The sequence below is a fragment of the Neopelma chrysocephalum genome, unplaced genomic scaffold, assembly GCF_003984885.1.
Source record: "Neopelma chrysocephalum unplaced genomic scaffold, ASM398488v2 Primary Assembly neopelma1_323, whole genome shotgun sequence".
NCBI lineage: Eukaryota > Metazoa > Chordata > Aves > Passeriformes > Pipridae > Neopelma > Neopelma chrysocephalum.
Window position 1 is genome coordinate 314,078 of NW_020897986.1, and position 7,646 is coordinate 321,723.

Consider the following 7,646-nt stretch of genomic DNA (forward strand, 5'->3'; position numbering starts at 1 on the left):
CTGCTCCCTCCAAGTCAAATAAATCCTAGTCTCTTCCTAGAGGAGTAACACAATAGAACTGTAACTACAGAATTAAATAACTAATAATAAGAATTAAAATAAGGTCAGGTTAGATGGAGCTCTGAGGCACGTGGTCTAGTGGAAGATGTCCCTTCTGATGGCAGGAGAGTTGAAACCAGATGGTCTTTAAGGTCCCTTCCAACCCAAACCATTCTATGATTCTGTGACCTAACATCAGCTTGCAAATGCTTTCATAGCTTCTACCCATCATTTACAGTCAACAGATACCAGCTGAATAATCAGATAAAACTCAACTAGGCATTGGTCACAGTGTGGTTTGAATTCCTCTTTATTAAATAGTGAAGCGTTTTTATCAAAGTTATGACATTAAGTGATAGTGTAACTTTTTTTAGGGGTAATTCAATTTCTCAGTGCCTCCTTTAATAATTAATTTTGGAAACATGAGGAAAGTATTTTTTTCTCTTTGCTATGAAAGAGGGAAAAGCTGAGGAAGGGTTAATACCTATATTCCAGCAGTGCTGTGCTTTAACTGTGATATTTTCTATATAAAAATGGATTGAAGATTGCAATTTATACCTGTAAAACAAGACATCTTGTGATTTATACCAATTGTTAATAGGAAAGAGATTTTCTGCCTTTATTCTGTACTTTTCTAAACACTTTTATTCAAATTTCTGTTTATTAAAGCTGTTATGGAACTGACTACTGTTTTGGGCTGGTATCTAATCTCACGTGACATCCTGCACACAGATATGAAGTCACTATTGTTAGTTACAAATATTTGTAAATATTATTAACCTGGATCCATTCAGGTTTGCCCTGTGTACTTAACAAATAGTTAAAATATAACTAAGCCCATAGCTTTGAACAGAATGAAGTACAAATAACAAATCTAATCCCTGTAACACCTCCATGAGCGGTGGCAGTTCAACTGGAAAAGGGTCAGACTACCCACACAAACCCTTCTTCTCCCATTGCATTTTGTAGCAGTGGATGCTGGATCCAATCCCGTGGCACTTTTCATGTATAATTTTTTTAAATAATTTTATATACATATCAGATTTCCAGCTAGTTTTTAAAGCTTGCTGAAAGTAAGTAGCATCTTGGGCATATCAATACATTTCTGTGGATCACTTCAGCAGAGCTCCACTCCAGCCACTGCTGAGCTACCTGAAGCTTGGGCCAACTAACTTCTTTTGGCTGGTGGACAGTAAACCAGAGTCCAGAGAGATCTCCAAATGCAAATTGTGGGAAGAAAACCAGATTAGCTGCCCAGCTTTTCAAGTTGAAATGTATTGTTCTCTCTCTCTCTATGTATATATATATGTCCAGATAGATCTAAAATGTTATTTGTGTATATATGTACACACAGGGTCATGTTACCCAGAGGCATAAAGGCAGATGCAGTCCTGTTTCACATTTGGGCTGTACAGGCTGTGATAAGGTCACACTTTTGTAAATTCAAATATGTATTTATTATGTGCTGTGTTTTTCTGTGATACAGATCAGATAAAGTACTTAGTGATCTTGCCTCAAATTCTCCTTAAGGCAAATGACTTTTTATTTATAAAGCCAGCTGTCAGGGGAAAGTCCATATTTGAAAGTTTCCTGGTGGAAATCTAAAATCACTTTTGGTCAAATCTAACATGATGGATATATTTTAATACACACATTTTAAATGTACAGCAAAAGATCCCCCCCTACCTGGTTGTGCCAGCCCAGCAGTGCAAAAAAAGATGGTAAAGACTGAGACACAGACAGAACACAAAAATCCCCTTTAAAACAAACAAACAAACAAACAAAGAAAAATTCCACACCACAGCAAAACAAAAGTAAAAATGAAAATAAATCACAACCCATAAGAAACCTGTTTTTCTAGACAACATCTGATTAAAGTTGAAATTGTCAAAGCCTGGGAATTAGCTACATCAGTTATAGAAAACAGCCATAATGTAAAAATTTAACTAAAGCAGAGATGGGGCAGCTGTGTGGGGGCTTTCTGCTGAAACCACTCTCGTTATTGGATGTGGAGTGAGATACCAGAGAAGGGAGTGAGGGCATTTTCCACCCTGGTGCTGGAGCTGTGAGGTCCAAGGTGTGGGCAGGGGGGCAGTGCTGCTCCTCCTTGGGCCACGAGGGAGGGAGAGATGCATCTCCCAGTCTCCTGCAGCATCTTCTGCAGGATGGTGCTAGGGAACAAGAGAAACAGCTGCAGCAAGAAAAGGAGCTACTATTTTCCCTGGCTACTTAAAAGCAGATCCATGGCAATTCAGAGTGGCCCCAAGGCTGCCATTCATTGGTGTCAAGGGCATGTGGTCAACCAAAGGATTAGGAGCTGCTTTTTTTTAGGGTATGAGCTGGCTTAGTTAGCAAAATATATTTCAAGTCAAATGTTTTATGTATTCTTAATTATTTTTAATATCAAAAGTGCCAATGGCTTTAGAGCAGGCAGAGGATTTTCTTTGTTGCCATGCCATGATACAAGTCTCAGGCCATTAGCTCAAGCAAAATAAGGCAGGACATCTAAACATGTGGATTGCAGAAGGTGGTTGCTCTATCATCCTTCCTTTCCAAGCAGCCAGGAGGTCTAAACATGTGGATTGCAGAAGGTGATTTCTCTATTGTCCTTCCTTTCCAAGCAGCCATTTGGATCAATAACTACTCACACTGGCAATAATCGAGCTGCGCCTCTCTTTCAAGTTATATTTGGATGCATTCAAAGCAGCAAAGATCACAGACCAACAGACATGGAGAAGATACAGCAGTGTTCAGACTATGTCATACTCAATTTCTGAAGTCTGGGCCTGCTGTTTTTCTTTAATCAAGCGGGAATGTTGTTAGGAAAATGTGCTGGGGGCCGTACAATGACCTTGAACGCAGCGGGCGAGGAGCAGCTGCTGCAGTGAGTGCTGCATTAGGGTACCTTTGAAACACTGCTCGTAACCAGGAGCTGGTTAACTCCCCACAGCACGGCTGGAAATCAGCAGGACACAACTCCCTCGCTTCTAGCCACACCAGTCCATAGCTGCCTCCCATCCTTTGTGGTCTTCAATGCTGTGCTCACAATTGGGCTTTCCCACGCTGCTCCCTTGCAACTTGGCTTTCGGTTTGATAAGCAAACACATGAGACCAGGGCAAGCAGGAGGAAAATCCTATCTGTTCGCTTTCTTGGCTCTTCTACAAGATTACCAAGTAAAACAAACGCTGCACAGCTGAACCACGTAATTATTTTTTGGCAAGGACTTAGGAGGATCCTTTCCTCAACTTTTGCCTTTCCCCCATGCCACGTGTCAGTCGTTCTCTTGCTGGCACACCCTACAAGGAAAGGGAAGCAATTCTGTGCATTGTATATGCAGCTTCTCCCCATCTTCATCACTTCCCTTCCCTCAAAACAGCATCCCTTTGCCCAGAGGCATGCAGTCCACTAGATTCTGTAACTACGGTGTTGTGGTTTAGGAATGGTTTTCTCCAATTTAGTACTACTAAAACCACGCACCATTTCCTCTCCTCCCTCCAATTAGAGACAGAAAAGGCAAAGATCACGGGTTGAGATAAGAACAATTTCCTGGAAACAGCAATGAGATAAGAAAATGAACATTAGCAATGACTCTATTAACAACAAAACGTATAAGAAAAGAAATTATTTACATGGCTATCCCCTGACAGTAAGCAAGTACTGAACCACTCTGTCCACCATGCTTTCAACTGGAAGGGACCCCTTCTCCCCTGCAGAGTCCCTTTTTGCTGTCCCTAGCAGTGATGTAATGTGGTATAGAACAACTTCCTTCCTGGCTACTGCAAAAATTAACCCTGCCCTGGCCAGAACCAGGACATTATTCACCCCTTATTCTACATTGTCTCATGCCCAGATCCTTCCATATATGCATATATACATATATATATACACATATATATACACACACACACATATGTATATATATGAATATACACAAGCACAGGTATCATTTCCACAGGCAATGGTTACCCCTCCAAGATGTCTGCTGAGTTCATTTAGTCCATCACTGTGGGTTCTGTCTGTCCTAGATGTTTTCCAGGGCAGGAGGGCTGGTGTGCTGACTGGTGAATCTGGAGCAGTCCACACTCATTGTCCGTGGTAGTTATGACATACAGCATTCAGTGTCACTCAGCAAACAATGTCATACAGTTCAACATCATGGGCTGTTCTCACCCAAAAGTCAAATCCCCTTGAGGTAAACTGAAGGGGACAAAAGCCAGCTCTCAGCAAAAGGAGGCCCGGTGAATCTGAATCACAAACCTTGGAAAACAAAGGCTGACAAGAACCCGTGATCTGAAGGAGCTGGACCCTTCTCACAAGACCTGTTAAAGTTCTACCTTATGGATTAAGCCTGGCTCCAGCAGAAATCAGAAAGGACTTTTTGAGATGATTGTATCAGACCACGTCTAAACCCCTGTAATCCCTCTATCTCTCACGTAATCCTACTAGAAGAAAAATTAACTATTTGGAAACTGCAGTAAAAACTTGTGTAACTCCCCAATTACCATAGCCTGTCCCCTTCATTAACATGTCCAGCCAGAGATGCCTTTAAATTGTGTTCTCGTGCCCAATAAAGTATTCCAGTTCCCCCAACTGGGATCGTTTAGTTTTTATTTTCCAGACCACCACTGTAAACATCGTGTTTCCCTGTCCCTCTGAGTTACTCACGAAGTGCACCCAGATCCTTGAGCAGAAACAATCCCATGGATGGGTTTGCATTTACTTGAGGCAGGACTAATCCAAACTGCCTTCCCTAACATATTCCTTATATGCACCATGGGGACTTTATCCCCTTCTACAATACATGGGGGTTTTCCCTGGTCAGGGCCAGCTCGGTTGGTAGAGCCTCTAGTGTTAACTAACCAGGTGGCCTTCACTAAATGTGGGTCCCAATGTATGAAAGTCCCACCACCCACTGCTTTCAGTGTGGTTTTTACCAGTCCATTGTACTGTTCAATTTTCCCAGGGGCTGGTGCATGATAGGGAATATGATGCACCCACTCAACCATGTGCTCTCTGGCCCAGGTGTCTATGAGGCTGCTTCTGAAATGAGTCCTGCTGTCCAACTCAGCTCTCTCTGTGGTGCCAAGTTGCCACAGGACTTCTTTTCACGGCCCAAGGTGGTGTCTCGGGCAGTGGTGTGAGGTACAGGGTGTGTCTCCAGCCTTCCAGTGATTGTTTCCATCATGTAGTGCTTGCCTTGGCGGGTTTGTGGGAATGTGATGTAATCAGCCTGCCAGGCCTCCCTATATTTATATTTTGACCGTCCTCCACCAGCCACAGGGGCTTTGCCCTCTTGTTTGATTGCAGCTTCACAGTTATAGATGACCTGGGAGATAGTGCCCATGGTTAAGTCCACCCCTGGATCACGAGCCCATGTGTATGTTGCATCTCTTCCCTGATGACCTGAGGTTTCATGGGCCCACCAAGCCAGAAATAAATCTCTTATATTGTCAGCTTTTCCCATAGTAAGTATCTGTCATAGAGTCATAGAATGGTTTGTGTTAGAAGGGACCTTGGAAGATCATCTAGTTCCAATCCTCCTGCAGGGACACCTTCCACTAAACCAGGTTGTTCCAACCCCCATCTGACCTGGCCTTCAACTCTTCCAGGGATGGCAATTCCACAACTTCTCAAAGCTAAAGGGACCATGAGTGAAAAAGGGCAAAACATTTTCTCCTCTAATGTACCTCACTTATCTCCAGAGCTAAGGATTTGCTTCTGGCTTTTTTTTTTTAATTCAGATTAATTCTTTTTGAGTAAAATGAGGGGTAATCCTACGTACCTCAGAGTCTGCTTCTGGCTACACGTGCTGTGTGAAGAACTCCATTATGGGGGATTTAACCAGTCTAGATTTCCACTTGTTGTTTGAATTTCTTTCCCTGGACTCAGTGTTTGCAAGCTCACAGCTGCAGCGATACAAGCACAGCTGAAGCACAAAGCCACATCCTTTGTACAGGAACTAATTGAAGACCAAGAGATAACTGAGGCCTCGGGTATCAGATGTTCAGCTGCTCTTATGGGAATTCAGATGAAATTTCTGGAAACATAGTGAGATCAACATCTTGTGAGAGGTCCACTAAGGTCTGGCGAGAATAAGTGTGGCTGATGGGGTTACAGCCTCACCCTGGCTGGAGGAAGACAGTAAATGCTTTTTCTTCTTTGGATGCAGCCCACAACCCAATTCAAATTGAGTTAAATTCTCATAACTGAAGTTTAATCTTCCAATCCCCTGAAGATGGAAGTTTAATCTTCCAATCCCCTGAGGCTGGAAGCCCTGCACCAGCCCTGCCTCTCCCCCAGCCGGTGGCCACAGCAGCTCCCTGCTATGGTGTATGGGATGGAGGGCGGCCAGTGGGAAGCAAGTAGCCAAACAAAAAAAAAAAGCCAAGGTTCAGTGAAATTTCATGTCCATCAGATGAGGAAGGTAAACAAATATGATAGGAAAAACACACTGTTTTGCAGCCCAGACAGATGTTTGCTGTCAGATGCATCACATTTGTACGGTCACATCTGCTGGAAAAGCACTTGGCTGATGATTTATCACGTCACCGTGCCAAGGAGCTGAAAAGCCCCCTGAAATTTTTCATTTAGTACTAACATTCCTAGCTTGGTGATGCTCCCTGACGTTCCCTACGTTGCTGTTTGAAGCAGTTCATGGAGTGGGCGAAAACCTTCACCATCCCCTGGCTTGCTGGCAGTACCCCCACAGACAGACTCAGGACACCCCAGGGAGCCAGGACACCAAGCAAACTTTAGGACAGGTTTGTTGCATTCCCATCACCCACACCTGTTGTTGCTTCCTTAAAGGGGAAAAGAGAGGCATGTTGAGCACTTACTGCCTCTCATTGAAAGTGGGTGTTGCTCTGCTCTCAGTGCTGTGCAGATCTCTGGTCCCTGCCCATCAGCTCGGGGCAAAGCCCAAAGCCCAGAGCTGATGAAGGCACTGGTAACCCAGTGTTGGACAAGCTTTGGCTCACATCGGTTAGAAATGGGGTTTTCAAGTCATGGACTTGAAGAAAATCACCCCAGGGCAGGCACTCCTGCCATAGTGTTCTCTGGCCTTTTTTGCCTTCTGCAGGAGGCTTTGTTGGGGTTGTGGGTGACTAATGGGTCTGATCTGCAGCCAGGATCTCCTGTAGATTAGACAGCACGTAGGATGAGTTTGGCTTTGCAACTACCTCTGCCTGTCACGGCAAATGTCTCATCTGAGTAAACACGTTTCTATTCTCTTTTTACACATAGGTTTATTTGTCCAGAATAAGGCAAAGAACCAATAATCCTTGAAAGCCTCCTTTTTCATTCCAAGTATTTTCGTCCACATGGCCTATAAATCTGGAAGTGTTTTGGACAGAGGCATAGCTCCACTCAGCTTTTTGTGGCCAAGGAGTTGTATTCTATGTCTTGCAGAGAGTGATTTTGGAAGTATTTTTAGGCTCTTGTTTAAGAAAGGGGAGATGTGATGAGCTCACATTTTCTGCTGCTGTGCACAGACATCCTTGCTCATAAATATATCCCTCATCACCCTCCCTGGAGGGGGGAAAGCACTCTCTCAAATAGGGTTGTTGAACATAGAAGCGGCATAAGCTCATGGATTCCTTTCCTTTCC